Source organism: Bison bison, unplaced genomic scaffold, assembly GCF_000754665.1.
Source record: "Bison bison bison isolate TAMUID 2011002044 unplaced genomic scaffold, Bison_UMD1.0 scf7180017864180, whole genome shotgun sequence".
NCBI classification, from domain to species: domain Eukaryota; kingdom Metazoa; phylum Chordata; class Mammalia; order Artiodactyla; family Bovidae; genus Bison; species Bison bison.
The window spans coordinates 9,138,254-9,156,676 of record NW_011494752.1 but is presented as its reverse complement, the minus strand read 5'-3'; the positions used below and the strand labels follow the sequence as shown (position 1 = coordinate 9,156,676).

Sequence of the window (18,423 nt, the reverse complement as noted above, 5' to 3'; positions counted from 1 at the left end):
AGTGCCTGGCTGCACCAGAATGGCAGGGACACAGGATGTCAAGGTGGGGAGAGTGTGCCTGCTTCAGGAGAAGGAAGGAGGCCGTACAACTATGAAGACAATGAAGCTGGAGGTGCTGGCAGGACCAGCACAGAGAGCAGAGACAGCCGAGGCAGCTGTGCCAAGGGCTGGGGCGGGCGCTGGGGGAGCCCAGGAGAGTGGGCATGGAGCACAAGTCAGAAGGGGGTGAGTGGCCATCAGTGACGTCCAAGAAGGGCCAGGAGAGGGGTGGAGACACAGGAGAACCATCCTGTGGTGTAGGAGAGAGGAGCTGAGGGGATTCAGGGCATGATGCCAACCAACAGGGATGCAGAGTCCAGAGGAGGCAGCAGGAGCCAAGCCTCAGGCTGGGAGGGCTGTGACTTCTCTGCCTGGTTATGCCAACAAACAGCTCCAACACCCAGTGTGGGGCCCTCGGCCCTCCAGACCTGCTGCACGGGGCCGGCCTCTGTGGCACAGCACCAAGCCCATCACCGCCCCCCCACCTCCAGCCAGCCTTGCAGAGCACCCCCCACCTGCTGCGGCTGCCCTGCAGGCCACCTGCGCTTCCGGCCTCCCCCTTCTCTCCCCGCTTCCTCCCACGGCCTCTGGACAGAGGCCCCGACTGTCTGCACACTGGGGCTGCCTCACAGGGCCTGGCGCTGAGCCGGGCACACAGCTGCCCCAGGAAGGAGTGACTCAACCCCACCTGCTCCCACACTGCCCCAGCCTCGGCTGCTCCTCACACCCTCACCCGATGCCCAAGTCCAGGGCCCCCAACGTCTCACGGGGTGTGGAAACATGGGCTGTGATGCTGCTGGGGGTAAAAACTACCATGAGTTGGAGTGGAGAGAGAGCTGCCCCCACACCACGTTTTCGTCAGCTCACTAATCTGTTTCCTCCTCAGGAAAATGGCAGCAGCAGCCTTGGAAGCCTACAGATGACCCCATGAAGGATCTGAGTGGATGGAGGGGAGACCCTTCACTCCTGCGGGGCCCACGGCTGCTCACAGGCCTCTGCCACACCCTCTTCGGTCCCGCTGAGCACCTCCCCCACCCAGGAGAAAAGCAGGACTGGAGAGGCCCTCGTCTGGCAAGGCGGCACTGAGTCAATTTCACACTAAAGTTAACAAGCAGAAACAAACCACGGCTGGCATACCATGTAATTTTTTTAATTCTTAAAAGATTAGAAGTATGCTGCTGAATGTCAAAACACAAAAACCAAAAAGAAGTTAAAGTTGTTATTTTCCTTTTAGCTTTATCTCCATTAGCCAAATACTTCTCTCCAAACAACATTTACATTGCCTTTGTCCTACTTTGCTGAGGAAAATAACAATGCAGGAGTGAGTTTCCAGTGCGGATGACAGTGCACACGCAGATCTGCCCAGTAAACACTCCACTTTAGAGAAAGAAGTGTTTCCTTGCCTCACTGGCCACCAGCCTCCTGCTCCCTCGGTCAGCCCAGGGACGACCAGGGGGAGGACCGGGTCCTTCGGCACACCTGTGCTTCACAGGAAGACAGTCAAACCTGGGGAGGCCGGCCCGCTCACTCACCGGCCGCAGGCTCGGCTGCTGCTGGCCAAACTCACCGAGGTGGCCGCTGAATTTACTGATGGCTTACTGTGTGCCCCAGCCTGCAAGGGAAGCACTTCACAGGAGAGGAGAGAGGGTGAGCGAGGCAGTGCCCGCCGAGGAGGCGCAGTGCCAGCTCCTCAGCCTCAGGACCCGAACATAACTTACACGAGGCTCCCGGGTCCTTCCTTGAAGACCACCACATGTTCTAAGCTGCTCCCTGGAGGACTCATAGTCTCTCCACCAACCAGCTTCCAAGGCGGGCCTACCAGTGGCAGGTAATTTGCACCTGGGAGCCCCACCTTGCAGTGACCCCTCCCCTGTGCCCAGAATGCCCACTCCCCCTCTGTGGTCATCATTTCTATGCACCAAGGACTTCCAGTCCACCGCCTCCTGGGCCTGTAACAGAACTGTGTTCCCCGCTCCTCAGGGATCAGCCACGGCCCTAGCCGGTAAAACTGGCAGAAGGGAGGTGTGACGTTCTGCGTCCAGCACCTCAGAGGCCCGTTCCCCACGGCATGTGTGTGTCGGGGGGTGGTGGAGGCCTGTGTCTCCGCCAAAGAGAAAGGATGAGGTGCCCAAGCACACACGTGGCCCTGGAGTTCACAGCAACATCGCTCCTAAAAGCCAGCCAGTGAGAAGAGCTTCCCTTCACAGATGAACAAAACGTGGTATACCCATACAGCCTTAACAAGAAGGAAAGCAGGCACAGAGAGGGCCACTTGGGGCTGCCCTGCAGGCCAGCAACAAAACTGGACCCTCCTGCCGGGCCCTCCCCTGGCCTCAGTGAGACACAGAGAGACGTGGAGCTGCGGGGAGATGGACAGGCCCTCAGAGGCCAGCTGCACTGGCCTGGGACTTTCTCTCTCAAGTGACTGGATGCTCAGAAGTCGCCAGTTCATCGGGCACTGTGCTTGGCCCCTTCCACATCACCACCTGCAAGGCGGGAGGCCTTGGGGGAAGGATTCCAGGTTACATCCTGTGAGCCTCATGGCACAGGTTTTTAAACATCTTTTATTTCTGAGAGCTTGATTCAGAAGCAGTGTGCCAATGAAGTTTCTTCCTTTTAAAGAAGACAATATTTGTTCCCCTCCTCCTAGTTTTAACCCAATTTCTTTTTCTTTCCTCCCAACGGCCTTTAGGGGTCTACCACGTGGATTTCTTCACCATCCAGTGGCTAGCAGAGCAACGCCACACATCACTGATGCAGACCCCCGAACACCCCCCCAACACACACCAGGCCCACCGCCATCACAGGACGCACAGGCTCAGGGGAGGCCAGCACCTCCTTCCCGGAGGTGCCTGTAACCAGCCAGGCAGGCAGGGAAGTAGGGACCCCTCCCCAGCATGACAGAGCTGCTCACAGAGGCTCAGGCTAGGCACAAGCACATCCACACCAAGGGCCCCAGAGGGAACTCACTCAGCACTGACGTGTCGTGGGTCACCCCAAAGTGACCTGTGAACCCACAGCCTGGACTGGAACAGAGGGAGCTGGTTAGCCCCAAGCAAAGATGTTCCTGAAGAACGGCCTGCTTTCTCTTCTGGGGCCTGCCTTCTCTTCTATAGCCTCCAGAAAGGAGAGGCATAAACCACCCACGACCACCTCATCATAAACCAACCTGACCTCAGTGAGGGAGGAGGTTTCTTCAGAAACCCAGGATGACAGGCCGGACGCCACTCCAGCCCAGAAGGGAAGGTTTCGAAGATCCAGCACCCAGGCACCTGGCCCTGGGAGAATGCCACCCCCTGTACTACATGGTAAAGGGCAACCTGAGCCCCGAAAGTCACAGCTGACTCTGCCCGGGGGGGCGCCGCCCGCTCCACAGTCTCTGAGGCTCGCAGAGCCAGCAGTCTTCTGCTCCACTGTTCAGCCCCAAAGTCTGCCTCCCTGCAGGCCACCCTGCCTACACGCCCCATCCCAGCACCCGCTACAGCCTCCCTGTCAGGGTCTCCTCCTCCTCCTCCACATCCAACTGCTGAATAAGCCCCTCACTCCGCAGCCTCGCCCCCAGCAGTGCTCTCAGCCACAAGACCCCGCGCCCACAGCAAGGAAGCGGGGGACAAACCACAGGAGGCAGCTGAGCTCTTCCCAGCTCAGCCACTGAGGGAGAGCTCTGTGCCAGCCTGCGATGGCCACACAGGCCACAAAGACCCCTGGGCACTAAACAAACAACTTAGAGAAAATACACCAAAACATTAACCGCAGTGACAGTGACAAGGCTAGTGCCAGCTTGGCCCTTCCTACTTTCATGAACTTCCCACATTTTCTTTCATTACCATTAAGACAGGCATCATCAACATTCCCCAGAGACGTAGCACGGAGAAGAACCAGCCTGAAGATGCTCGGTCAGCGTGTATGTTTTATCAGAGCTGGCTTTAGTTTTTGGAAAAACTACGGATAATCAGATGGTGAAGAGGGGAAAAAGTTACCAAGATTCTTGCTCAAAGTCAAAAGAACCTAATGAAAAAAACCTGAGAAGAGGGAGAGAGAGGGAAGAAATAATAAAGGGTTTGGTTTTGTTGTTTAAAGAAAACATTTGTTTCTCTTTCATCAAATATTAACATCTACCTAACACCTTGCAGTCCGGTTACACGGTGATTTCTTACGCTACTTACTTTACTCTCCTGCCAATAAATAATATTTTTTTTAAATCAAGAAGGAACATATTTTCAGTCATAATTTATTCCTTCTCTCAATTAGAGCAGGGAGAGTGCTCCTTTAACACACAGGCAGGGTCAGATGAGTTGCAAAGACCCGGTTATGAATGCCTTCTTATCCACTGGTCTTCTCTAGAACTGCATTCCATAGCAAATGGCAGCCTGACTGGGCCCCACACACAGGCTCGGGTCCTGGACAGCCCGGGGACGTTGTCACACAGCCGCGCTCCCATCAGGCAGGCCCAAAGCCCTCAGAGCAAACTCTACAGCCACTCATCCCCGGTCTGTCCAGGAGGTGAGGCCTCTGCAGGCTGGCCAAGGAGAGCTCCTGCTGGTTCCACCAGCAAGAAGGCTACCAGGAGCTACATGATCCACCTGCTGCTTCTCTGAGCTCAGGCCACCTTTGCATCGGCTGTCCTCCCCAACTCCATCCTTCCTATGGAGGCCTATGTTTCCTACCTTGTCGCTAAAAAGAAGGGAAATGGCCAACAGCAGTGGCTCACAACCCCCGCCTGTGAGGGGGATCTGTGCTGGGATCTCTGGCAAGCTTCAGGAACTTACTTATGCTCAAGCCCCACCCAGAAAAATTAGAACCAAAGGTGATGGGGGCACAGCATTTGAGAATCACTGGCTCAGAGGAAGCCAGGAGACACGGCGAATGGCAAGTGAATGAAGAAACCCAGGCAACAGGGAAACGGAAGGGGGAGGAAAAAAAAGCAGGGCCAGAAAGCAAGGTTAGAACCCAAGTGCAGACCACACCAGAGTTAGGACAAGAGACTGGCTCTGAGCTGAGCTTCCTGGTGGCCAAAGCAAAGATGACTCACACTGTCTACAGACAAAACAGAACAGAGTCACAGAAGAAGCTTCTCCTTGTCCTGGGGCCTGAGATGAACCCCACCCTCATGTCCTCATAAGGGGACACACAGCATGACATAGATGAAACGTGCTCCCAACACCAGGACCAGACCCCTATGAAGTGGACAAGGGCCGCTCTGCATCCCCATGGCAGCCCTTGACCTACAGTCAGCAGTTGGGCTGCCACTGACTCTTCACTGGAAATAAACTCCTACCAGAAATCAACGCCCACATCTACGCCATGCTCCCGAATAATTTCATGGTCCAGCTGACAGCCGTGTATCTAACCAGCCATCCTGAACTCAGCATGCAGTCATGAAGCCACAAGGGAACTGACTCTGACCGTCTCACTGGGGAAAGCAAGGAAAGGCATCCACCCGTGTACTGATGGCTCCAAGAGAATATGAGAGATCATCCCCTCGCCACCATCCACCCCCAGACCCATGGCTGTGGCTGTTCAGGTTGGGAAGGGCAGGGCCTGTCCTTGGTCAGCAGCCTGCTGGGAGGGCCTCATGGCCCCCAGAGGCAGACAGCAGCCATGTGGGCCTGGGTGCCCTGAGGGGGATGCTCTGCACAGTGCGCTTCTGTAGTACGTGTGTCCCACTCAGCAGCGAGCATCTTTAAATGTGTGTGTAAAAACCAATGGAGCCAAGAGTAAGGTACCTTCCTGCTCCCTCACAGGTGACATTTTCTTTTTGATCCACACACCATATCACCACGTTTCAAATTAAGCATTGACAAGTTAAAGCGGCAACTACTCACAGCTGCCAAAGTGGAAACAAACCAAGTGTCCATCAACAGATGAACAAATTGTGGTCTGTCCACATGACGGAATATCATTCAGCCATAAAAGGCATGAAGCACTGACACTCGACCATGGGGGTGACTCTGGAAGACAGGGTGCCAACGGGAAGAAACCAGTCACAGAAGGCCGTGGGCCACATGGTTCCATTCATGTCAACTGCCCAGCACAGGCAAATCCATGGATGCCGGGGTGGGGAGGGGAGCAGCGGCTGCTGATGGGTGCAGGTCTCCTCAGGGTGTGATGAGACCAGCTTGGGAACCAGAAAGAGGTGAGACTGTACAACACCATGAATGTGATGAATGCCGCTGAGTACTTACACTTTAAAATGGTTGCTGCTGTTGTTCAGTTCGGAGAAGGCAATGGCACCCCACTCCAGTACTCTTGCCTGGAGAATCCCATGGACGGAGGAGCCTGGTAGGCTGCAGTCCATGGGGTCGCTGAGAGTCGGATGACTGAGCTACTTCACTTTCACTTTTCACTTTCATGCATTGAAGAAGGAAATGACAACCCACTCCAGTGTTCTTGCCTGGAGAATCCCAGGGATGGGGGAGCCTAGTAGGCTGCTGTCTATGGGGTCACACAGGAGTTGGACACGACTGAAGTGACTTAGCAGCAGCAGCAGTTGTTCAGTTGTGTCCAGCTCTTTGTGATTCCATGGACTGCAGCATACCAGGCTTCCCTGTCCTTCACTATCTCCCAGAGTTTGCTCAAACTCAGGTCCATGGTAAATTTTATGTCATTTTATAAAAAAAATAATAATAATTAAGATAGCTGAACTCTCATTGTTTTGCCTTAATAGAAGTGCTAATAAAATTTAACCCACATCAAGATTTTGTATAAAGATGACTGTTATGCTACCACTGAAAAAACCCAGCTTTGAACCCAGAGAGTATGAACTTCAGAATTAGGACCGCTGGTGGTCAGTCCTTATTTAAAAATAAGTTCCCAAAGAGTCCACATCTGTGAGCAATACACATTGAAGCACTTATCAACAAAGTCAAGTCTCGGATTTGGTTTGAAATAATCTGGTAGGGGAGGGAGAAGAGCCTAGATTAAAACAGTCAAGCTGAACTATTCTATTTTTATAAGCTGGAAACCCTCCATAATGATAAGTCTTACTCTGTTTTCAAGCAAGTTTCCAAAGATCTCTGACCTGCTGGATAGTATTCTGTGTAGATAAAAGAACTAGATGCCTCTAAGCTGTCAAATTCCAGGGGCTCAACCAGGTGTCCTCCACCTGAGCCCCAGAGCACAGGGTCACCTGGAGGCAGACCCGGCCACAAGCAGCCATACAAAGGGCTCCTCGAAAATAACCAGAGTCCCAGGCCAGGCCACCGGGCAGCAGCGCACAGAGGTGTCTGGCCTGGTCTCTCACGCTGCTAATGCTAACTAAGGGCCCTCCAAAATGCCTGTCCCAAATTCAGCCATCAGCTGGAGTCCCGGCAATGTCTGCAAATACGGGGATCAGTCACCCAAGTGCCTCTTCCAGAGCCCCAGCACACCAGACGGAGCTCACCTCTGGGCTAGGGTCCAGGAACAGGACGCTGCCAGAGCCTCCCTCCCGAGAGGCAGGAGGAGCTGATGCTGCAACTAACTGCCAGCTCACCTGTCCCTGCTCCCTCTTCCAGAACTAGGTGTGCAGGGGAGGCAAGGCAGGTATCTCCCTCCACCCACCCCTGTCGCATTCCCAGAGTCTAGGGGAGCATGTAGCACACAGCAGGTGTTCAACAAAACACTGCTGTGTGGTCCTGACTCAATGGGCACTGCTCTAACGGTGTACTAGAAAGACTTGCTTCTCACAGACGCCAATGCAAGATGTAAGATGGAAGGTACCAGGATGGAAAGAAGGGACAGGAGACAAGGAGTTATGGTAAAAAAAAAAAAAAAAAAGCACCACCACCAAGAAGAGCACCAGAAAGGCTCTGGAGCATGGAGCCTGGGTCAGCAGGGAGGCATGGAGAGGACAGAGATCTGGAGGTGGGGGAGGGGGGTCTCATAGGGACACAGAAGACGGAGGCAGGAAGCTCCACCATCCTGAGCAGGCACCTGCCACCACAGGACTCCGTGGAAGGCTGTGAGTCCCCAGAGCAGGGCCCAGGCCACAAAGGGAGGTGAGTGGACACCACGGGAGGGGTGGGGGCTGTGAGGAGCTGGAGCACGCAACCTCACCCAGAGATGGCGCCGACCCTGGCGCTGACCCAGGGTTGCCAGGCAACGGGGCAGGCCCCGGCTGCCAAGTGTTCTGATTTGTCAATGAAGCCGCAAGTCTGGATTGCTATGTAAGATCTCCTGATTTTCATGTTGGCATCTGGGGTAGACCGAATAATGGCCTCCCAAAGATGCCCTCATCCTAATCCTGGATGGATGGCAAAGGGGAATTACAGCAGCAGATGCGATTAAGGTCTCTAATCAGATGACCTTAAAATAGGGAAGAGGACCCTGGATTATCCAGGGGGCTCCATGTAACCACAAAGGACCTTAAAGTACTAGTGGGGGCAGGCAAGCCGTATCAGAGGGCACAGTGGGAGAGGGACGGGACTATAGCTGCTGGCTCTGAAGAGGAGGGACCTCAAGGCAAGGCGCTGGAGAAGGCAGGGGACAGAGCTCCTCAGAGCCTCCAGAAGAGCCAGCCCTGCCTACACCCAAAGAGCCACATGGACTAGACTTGCAGAACCCTGTTGCTTTAAGCCATGCGTGGGTGGTAATTTGTTACAGCAGCCATAGGAAACCAATACAGCAACCAAGTTCAATCTTGAAAACGAGGCACCAACAACCCAAATGAAAAGTACCGGCGGGCTGGATGGGACCCACGGACCACTTCTGCCTGGTGCACGTGGGGGGTGCCCAGGTCCAAGTCTGGCACACGGCAGCTGCTCACACATGCCCTGAGCTAAGGGCTCGACCCCTCGCCCCGACAATGTCGTCACACAGGGCTCCATGGGTTCTAGAGAACATAGCCGCTTGGCTGTCAGGAGTCCTCTCCCCAGGGACCTGCTCACTAGGCAGGAGCACTGCCCCGCCCCGCCTGGACCCAAGGAACCAGCTTCGCAGAGAGGAGGGGCAGCCGAGAGCCCCCTCCAGCCCCACCTTCTGCGACAAAAGAAAGGAGTGTGGGCATTCCAGGTTCCCAGGGAAGCCTCCAGCACCCGCTCCCAGTCACCCCAGGGTATGCCCACACACCACAGCAGTGACATCACTTCAGTCTGTCTCAAACAGCAGAGGACCTCTTCTCACAGGAGCTCTTTCCAGCTCCCCACGCTCAGAGGGACCAGAGCTGCTCAGATCAGAGGTCAGGGGGAGCACCGGGTGCCCCCTGCCACCAAAGCCATATGAGAACCAGGGTGGACTCCAGGCTGATGGGGGCCTCCGCGCACGCCCCGGCCTGCCTCCTCCACACCCTCCCGGCTCAGGGAGCCTGACATCTCACCCATGGCTCCTCGTGGCCTGTTCCTGCTGCTTGGGGTCCTCTGCCCCTCAGAACTCCCACTTTTCCTTCAAGATTCTGCTTACGTACCATCTCCTCTCTGACACCCAAGTTCGTTCTCAGCATCTGCCCACACTTTCTAACGTCTCTCTCTCGGAGTTGACACTACCTGTCCCACGTCAGGAGCCGCTCTCCGCAGATCATCAGCTGCTTAAAGGCAGGAATTTACATCCTTTGTTTTTAAACTAGAATATTTACAACACTGATTCACAACACAGTGTTAATTTCAGATACACAGCACAGTGACTCAGTAGTGTGTGTGTATACTTTTGAAGATTATTCTCCCTTATAGGTTACTACAAAATACTGAGTATTGTTCCCTGTTCTATACAGTAGGTCCTTGTTGGCTAGCTATTTTATGTATGTGTGTGTGTGTGTACATATATATATATATATATATTTGTGTGTGTGTGCATGATCAGTTGTGTCTAATTCTTTGCAACCCCACGGACTGTACCGTAGCCTGCCAGGTTCCTCTGTCCATAGAATTTTCCAAGCGAGAATACTGGAGCAGGTTGCCATTTCCTACTCCAGGGGATCTTCTGGACCCAAGGATTAAACCCACGTCTCTTGCATCTCCTGCATTGATGGCATATTCTTTACCACTGTGCCACCTGGGAAGCCCTATTTTATATATAGTGGTGTGTATATATTAATCACAACCTCCTAATCTTTCCCTCCTAGGAACTTACATCTTATCATGTATGTATTCCTAACCTACAGTGTATAACACGTGTATTCAGTAAACATTAAAAACTGAATAAACTGGACTGAAAACTACTTTTTTCTGGAAATACCATAAATGATGATATTGTGGTATGTGTTAAATACACCAGGTAAAACCTTATTTCTGACCTTTAATCAATAAAGTGCATCTACCTAAATAAGGAGTTCTAAATTACAGCTGCTGCTGCTGCTGCTAAGTCGCTTCAGTCGTGTCCAACTTTGTGCGACCCCACAGATGGCAGCCCACTGGCTCCCCCATCCCTGGGATTCTCCAGGCTACTATAATTACTTTTCAGAAGTGTAGTTCTACATTTTACAAGCAGTGTCTGCTATGGTCATCACAGTTAGGGATGCAGGAAGGAACCTGGCTTCCAGGCTGGCCCGGCGGTGTCAGTTGCACTGACGTGGCTCAGAGCCAGGCTGAAGGAGGTCACCAAACAGCTGGGCCAGAGTCTCTTCTGCTGCACTAGAGTCTCTTCTCCTGCTCTCACCTTGCTGACTCCGCTAACCCAGCCCGCTTTCCCCGGGGTGACTGAAAGGCAAACCTCTGCAGCCAGGTGGTCACCCAACCGTCCTCCTCTGGCACAACTCCCCTAACTTGCCCCCTCCCCTCTCTCCCTCCCAAACCATCCACAGCAGCTGACAGGAGCTCAGGGTCCCAGCACCCCACACCTCATGACTGCAAAGGCTTCCGGCTCCCTCTGGCTCCAGCCTCGCAGCCCACACACACAATCAGAGTGCTCTAAAGCACTTCTGAAAACATGACTGGCTCCCTCACCACGGTCTGGGGTGCAGCCCCATTACAGGCATTCTGAAAAGCTTTCAGGCCACGTGACCTGCAGGTGCAGCCAACAATACGAACTGCAGGCTCCAAGGGCATTGACAGCCACCTTCCTAGGCAGCAAGAAGGCCCCAAGGAGCCCCCTCCACAGAGCAGGACTCCGGCCTCTTCATCCTGACACACACCCTGGGGCTGGCTCTGGAACTAGGACCCATCCAGTCCGGTGAAGGCAGCCTGGCCAGGCCCTCACCCACAGGAACTAAGCCACACTGCAGGCCCTGCCAGAGGGCGCCCCCAACACTGGAACCCCAAGGCCGCAGCCCCACTGGAGCTAGTGGCCACCCAGTGCTCCCTGCTCTCAGGAGGCATCTGCCCGGCAGGGCTGCTTCCATAGCCTCCTCCACACACACGCCACACCCCCGCCAGGCACCTGCCCCCCTTCTGCCTTCTGGCTCCCTGTCCAGCCACGTCCAGCTGTGATCCTGTCCTCTCCCTGACTCTTCCAGACTTTTCTCCACTCTTCATTTCCTGACCAAGAATCAAAATCACAACTCAACAAACCAGCTTCTGCCTCACTAACAGTTTTCTTTAGTGGTGGCGGAGCCATGGCTTCTCACAAACACCCAGCTCTGACCTCAGAGACCCTGTGCGGCACTCCGGCAGGCTGCCCTCAGATATTGGCCCTACGGTCATGGAACCGCCCTGACTTGACACCCATGTTTCTGCCTCAACCGACTGCCTCTCAGAAAGTGGCCTAAAAGCTATTTCTCTGATCATTAATTTCCCAGTATACCCCATGGCAGCTCTGGGTATCAAACAGGCACTCAGGGAGGACATACTTTCAAGTAAAAATGTGAACTTTTCAGCCCATCATCATTCCTTGATTGCCACAACCTTGGGGTAGGCAGACATAGAGAAGGGGACAGACTCTAGCTAGCAACCTTTAGCTCTCAGGATGTATTCACCCCAGAGTCTTAGAGAGTTTACAAAACAACCAACTGGAGTCCAAACCTCCAGGGCCTCCCAAGAGCACAGGGCAGGTACTGACACATAGCTGTTTATCACCCCTTGGCTTGGGAGCTTCGGGCAGTTTTCAAACCTTGGGAAAGTGATCACACCCCAGCCTCCTCACCCATGGGAGGTAGGACCAGAAAAATGACCCATGTGCTAGAAGGCATATGTGAACTGCCTACTGAGGAAGGTGAAGCATCATATTTTTATTTATATGCAACATTTTAAAACTACCAAGTTTTTCGGTATGCATTACCAGACCATTTTTTAGTCCTAAACTCCCATGTGCTATGTTTACAGAACGAATGTGCAGTTTCAGGATCACAGAGTCAAAAAAAAAAAAGCCCCTTCTCTCCAAGGGCAATTTGGGCGATTACTTTAGCACAGCTTTATGAGCACAAAACCAATTACCAGCCACACAGACTTCCTCCCACCGCTCCAGCCAGGCTCCCCCCAGGTTCCTGCTCTACACACCCAGGCAGCTCTGGGTCTCAGAATTGACTTCTGCACCTCTTGGCAGGGAGGGGAGGATTCAGGTCCTGCCAGCAGCGGGTGGGTGCCCATGAGCAAGCCCAACCCCTCCAAGCCCCAGCTCTGCTCCCCTGTGAAGCGCCTGCCCCCGGGCTGCTGTGAGGCACGCTGAGGCAGTGGGCACACCTGCGACGGCTGCAGGGCAAGGCCACGGAGACACTGTGGTTTTCAATCTGACACGGTGGCAGCAGTCTTCAGCTGGGCAATGACTGGCTGTGTGGCCTGAGGTCAGCTGCTGAGCCCCTTTGAGACTTAGTTTCTGCACAGGCGAAAGGAGAAGTAGTGACGGGTCTTGGAGGATCCCTGCGCCCTGTGGAGGGACTCCTGAAGGAGTCGCACGGGGCCAGGCACAAAGGAGACACTCAAAGATCGGCAGGGCTCACACACACCCACGTGTCTGGTTTTGACGGACAAGCTGATCATTACTACTGGAGACAAAAAAATTTTCCTTCCCAACTGTAAACACCAAAGACTATGAAATCACTCTGAACTGCTGGAGGGAGGAGCAACTTCCATTAACACCAGAGGCCACCCCCAACAGCCCGGTGGAAGTTTGCTCCTGTCCAATGCCACGCCCCCTGCCCTTTCTCAGCTGCATTTCTCAAGAGCCTTGACAGCGAACATCTTGCTTGACGTGTGGGAATGAAGAACCAGCTTTTCAAACAGGATTCTGGACTTAAACTGCCTCTTCGAACAGCACTGACGTTTACGTTCCCTTCGTTTACGGACAACATCCTGACTAACCCACAGAGTCATCGTGCTGTGACCACAGGTCAAATTATAATCACGTAAGAACAAATGAAAACATCACTTTGAGAAACCAAATTCCGTTCCCAAGCGTCATGCCACCATCTCACTCAGAGCACTTGGGAGGCAGCAAGGACCTGCTGCTGGTGACTCTCCAGCACAGCCAGCCAGGGCAGACTCCTCACTGGCCTTCCCGTCTGTCCTGTGGGCCTGCATTTCCAATCTGGCCCCAGAACAAGCAGCATCAGAGAACACCTAGTAACTGGCTGAAAAGGCCCATTTTCAGGCCTCACTCCAAATCTACTGGGTCAGAAACTCTGGGGGCAGGACCCGCCCCACCCTCTGAGCGATGCTAATATGCACCAGTGGCTGAGGAAGACCACTCTTCTATCTGCAGTGGTTATTACTGGCCTCTTCAGAGACAAGGAAAGCAAAGCTCAGTGATTAAAGTGCCCAAATCCATCCAGCCAGGAGGCCAATCTGTACCCACACCTGATTCCAAAGCTGTCGCATGGCCTCTGTAGCCAAACTGCCTGTGCCATTTGGTGTCCTCAGCTACGGAGCCCTGTTCTGTGAAGCTTACTCTTCCTTAAGAAGGGGGAGTGACAGGAAGGATGAAGCCTGCACTCAGAAGTGATGAATTATAGATGCTTTTAAACCCATATCATGCTTGAGCCTGAATGGGCAGTCACCACTCAAGCCGAGCCTGATTCTCCTGACTCCATTCACGATCCATGTGCCAGGAAGCGGACGGGGTCCGTTCCCTGACAGCCTCTGTGCACAGTTCCAACCACCACTTCAACCAGGTAAGGGACACGGCTGCCTGCTCTGTCTCCAGAGGGCTGGCACGCTCCACCCAGATCAGGGCCCACAGGAAGGCACAACGCAGCCCCAGCACCTGGGTGCGCCGGGCTGAGTCACCAGAAGGAATCCCATGCACGCAGGGGATTGTCACAGTGCTGAGGATCTGCTCAAAAGAGCCAGGCCATTCTCTAAATCCGAAGCCAAAATTCAGCCTCTATCAGTTCAAACAGTCCATTCAAACCTCAATTTCTTCACAGACACTAAAGTCAGAAAAAGACACACATCTCCTTGCTCACAATTCCCAGCCCTCTAAATAAATGTGGTGGTTTTCAGGTTACAAGTGTGTCCTATAACAGAAATGAGCACTCATCATGTGGGGTGTTCTGCAGGGGCTGGTGGAGTAGGAAGCACCCAGCTTTAGGAACCACACAGGCCTGGGTTTGACTCCTGGCTGGGTTAGCTCCTCAAAGGTTACTTAATCTCTCTGGGCCTGTTTTTCTACTCGAGATAGGGTGGCAACCCCTGTGTTGTATGTGGATGTGAAGACAGAGGGGAATTATGTTCAACAAGAGTCTGCTGGAACAACTTTGCATTTCAAGCCATCAAGAATCTAGAAGGTAGGTGCGGTCAAACAAGCCAGTGGATAGAGGCTACTCAACACACCCTCTCAGCCGCATGGACACTTACTTCACTGTGTTTGCTTTTCAAGCGTCTATTTTTAGACACCTTGAACAAACTTAATTAAGACCAAAGAAAATTCCATTAAGGAACTTATCAGAAAGCTTGTCAATTTTCAAAAACTCAACAGATGGAGACAAACAGACATTTCACAATGCATCTGGCAAAGCCAAACGTACTCTCCCACCTCAGCAATCCTGATAATCAGGTCACCCTGTGGTATTCAGTCCTCCACCAACTCACAGCTGGGTTTAGAACAAGTCTCTTCACCCCAGGACTCAGTTTCTCAGATGATATTAAGGCATCAGAACATCTGGGGAGTCAACACACCTGTCTAAATTCAGCCCCATCACCTACTGGCTGCATGACCTTGAGCACAAGACTTACGCTCTTGGGCCTCAGTTTCCTCACCTGTAGAAGGGGGATAACACCCACTTGACTGGCACAGGACTACTGGACCAACAGCAGCAGTTCTGGCAAGAGCAAGACAGAACCATGGATCCTGCAGTGGGGATGGATAAGCTTGTTCCCTGCTGCCCACCGCCCAGGACTCCTTATTCACATTTCATGCTACACTGAACGAAAATCTTTGTTCTTTTTTAAAATATATTATTTGGCTGCATCGGGTCTCAGTTGTGGCTCATGGGCTAAGTTGCTCTGCAGCACGTGGGACCTTAGTTCACCGACCAGGGATCAAACCCACATCCTCTGCCTTGCAAAGCGGGTTCTCAACCACAACAGCACCAGGGAAATCCCGGAAGACCTGTTTAAGTAGAACGCTTGAACTGAGAGCCCAGCAAACAAAAGCAGGGTAGGACTAGATAATTCCTCACATCCTCCCCAACCTCAATCTCCCAAATCCAAGCCCTTTGATTTCTCCAAGGCTCAGAGTCAATAGATCCTCAGCCATGAAACAACAGATTCTCAATCTCCCAAATCCAAGCCCTTTGATTTCTCCAAGGCTCAGGGTCAACAGATCCTCAGCCATGAAACAACAGCCACAGTTCTCCACACCCACCAATTCACCAGGAAGGTTCTGGGGAAGGGGGAGAACAGCTGCCAGAGAGCTTTGAAAACTTAAAAGGCGCTTCCCTAGAAAGTGAAAACAGCAGCCCTGTGCGTAAAAATCCTTCAGCACTTCAGGCCACAAAGAAGTAAATGCTGCTACTCTTCCTAATAAAACTGAAACAATTATTATTATTATTATAAATGCCCACTCCTTAGGTTCGGGAAAAGTCAAGCCATTGAAATAAATCAGAGACTTCCCTAGTGGTCCAGTTGCTAAGACTCCACACTCCCAATGCAGGGGGCCTGGGTTCGATCCCTGGTCAAGGAACTAGATCCCGCATGCCATAACTAACACCTGGTGTAGCCAAATAAATATTAAAAAAAAATAAAATAAATCAGCGACACAAGCAATTCTCAACTACTTTTGCAGGGCTCTTATCAGAATCCAAACACTCAGGAAACCCATGTCTTGTCATGGAAGACAGTTACACAGAGAGTCACCTGCATTTCTAGAGAGGATTTCCATAGAGGATGGGGCAGTTTTCAAGACTGTACACACCATGCTAGCTTTCATCACGCGAGTCTTACATTTCTTCACACCCCAGGCACATGCTTGGAGTCACACACCCTGCTGGAAGAGAGGTCTCCCCAGAGCACCCCATCCACCAGGCACAGGGAGGCAAGAAGCCTGTGTAAACCGAGATCAGTACACCCCACAGCACAACCCAAACACGCTCCTGGCCGGGGGGCTGGTGGGATGCAGTCCTGGATCGTGCCTCACTCTAATCAGCACTTTACCAAACTCTTCAACAGCCAGTAACTCCTCCAGGACAGTGGAGGACAGCCTGGCCTGCTGTAGTCCATGGGGTCGAAAAACGTAGGACACGACTTAGCAACTGAACAACAACTCATCCAGTGGGCTTCCCTGGTGGCTCAGTGTTAAAGAATCTGCCTGCCAGTGCAGGAGACCCAGGTTCAATACCTGGGTCGGGAAAATCCCCTGGAGAAGGAAATGGCAACCCACTCCAGTATTCTTGCCTGGAAAACTCCATGGACAGAGGAGCAAAGGGGTCCATGGGGTCACAAAGGGCTGGAAACAAGTGAGCAACTGAGCATGCATGCAACTCATCCAGTGCTTCCAAAAGAAGAACTCAGCAAGACTGGTAAGGATGACTGACGCAATATTAAAACTAAAGAAGCAAAAAAGCTTTCAAAATGTAAAAATACAGTACAGATTTTTTTTTAATTCAGATAAATAAGAAATGAGATCTTGGCAGACTCTGACACAATCACCTGTCCAGCAAACACAATTGCTGGAATGAGCACCACTCAGGAACAACCTGTAGGCCCTTTGGATGTTAATGTAAATACAGATGAAAACTTAATTATCAGTGCAAATTCAATCCCTGCTGAGCAGGATTCAGCATACGATCTGTTAGCACCTACCATCCGTAGATAGAGCTACAAGATGCACAAGTTTTCTGCCAAATCTTCATTATCTTACATAATTGGAAGAGGACAAAGACAATTAAAAATTAAAATTCACCTTTTTTCAATCATTTTAAGCTCCTCCTGGAGGTGGAAAGGAACAACTACTTCTCACCTTTTTCTGTTCAAGTTCTTAGTGAATGTTAAAAAGAGAAGAGGGATAACCCTGAACATCTCTCTAAAAAAAAAATTCTAAAATATCCCAGAGAGCCCAAGCTTCTAGTTCCGGCACCGACGCTGCATCACCGCATGACCCAGTGCCTCTCCCTGGGCCTCAGTTTCCCCATCTGAACCCTCAAGGTGGATAAACCCATCCTCTTTCCAGCACAGGCTCCGACGCGTCCCCAGGGCAGCTAAAGGGCGAAGGGCCCCAGACGGAGCCCATGGGCGGAGAAATGGGTTTCCACAGGCCCCTGCCGGGATTTCTGGGGAGAGCGAGCTGTCCTCCCCTCTCCCCGCGGCAAAGCCACCGGGCCAACTCCAGGTTGCAAACAAAAACCTGTTGGCACGGACTCCTCTCGGAAGGGCTGGCCTCTCCCAAGGCGCTAGGCTCCCGGGAGCCGCCCCACGGGGAGAGAGACGAAGGGTCCTCTGGAAGAGGCGGCTCCACGCACCCCTTCACCCACCTCGACCAGCCCGGCAGGACCGCGGGGCGGGGTCTCTCCATCCCACGCGGAACAAAAGGCAGCTGGAGCCTGGCTCCGCCGCCCCCGTCCCCGCTGTGCCGTGGGGTAGGGAGGGCGAGCCCGGTCCCTGCGGAGGGGAGGGGGCCCGTGGCAGCCCAAAGGGGGGCGGCCGGCACCTGGACGAGGGCGGGGGCGCCCCGCCCGGGGAGGAGGGGCAGGGTGGGTCCAGCGGAAAGGTGGACGGCGAGGCCTGGACGGGCTCCCGAAGCTGCGGAGGGCGCGGGAAGCCCGGGGCTCCGAGGATACCAAAGGAAGAGCTCCCTGAGGGAAAGGCGGTGGGGCGCGGTGGGGCGCGGTGGGGGGGGGGGGTCCCTGCAGAGGAATGAGGACCCAGACGGGGAGGGGCCGTGCTCCAGCCCGTGGGGCGGGGCCTGTTGGGTAAGAGGGGATCCGGCCTGAGGTACAGACCCGACTGAGACTGAGGGGTGTATACTCCGGGAGGTGGTAGGGGGAGCTGCGCTCTGGGGGCGCTCTGGGGAGGGGCAGGGTCCGCGCCCTCGGTCCGCTCCGGCCCCCGAGCCCCGAGGCCCCGGCTCACCTGCGCTCCTCCGGGCCGACCCGGGTGCGCGGCT

General features: G+C 53.5%; 1 protein-coding gene across 3 annotated transcripts in view; it reads right to left on the bottom strand.

Moving 5' to 3' along the window:
* The window catches only part of EPN2 (epsin 2), a 52,987-nt gene extending 34,564 nt beyond the window's left edge, over nucleotides 1–18,423 (bottom strand). For all 3 annotated transcript variants that reach the window (XM_010842919.1, XM_010842916.1, XM_010842918.1), the window contains exon 1: nucleotides 18,390–18,423. The gene's annotated coding sequence lies outside the window, so the exon portion shown is untranslated. The remainder of the gene's footprint in view (nucleotides 1–18,389) is intronic.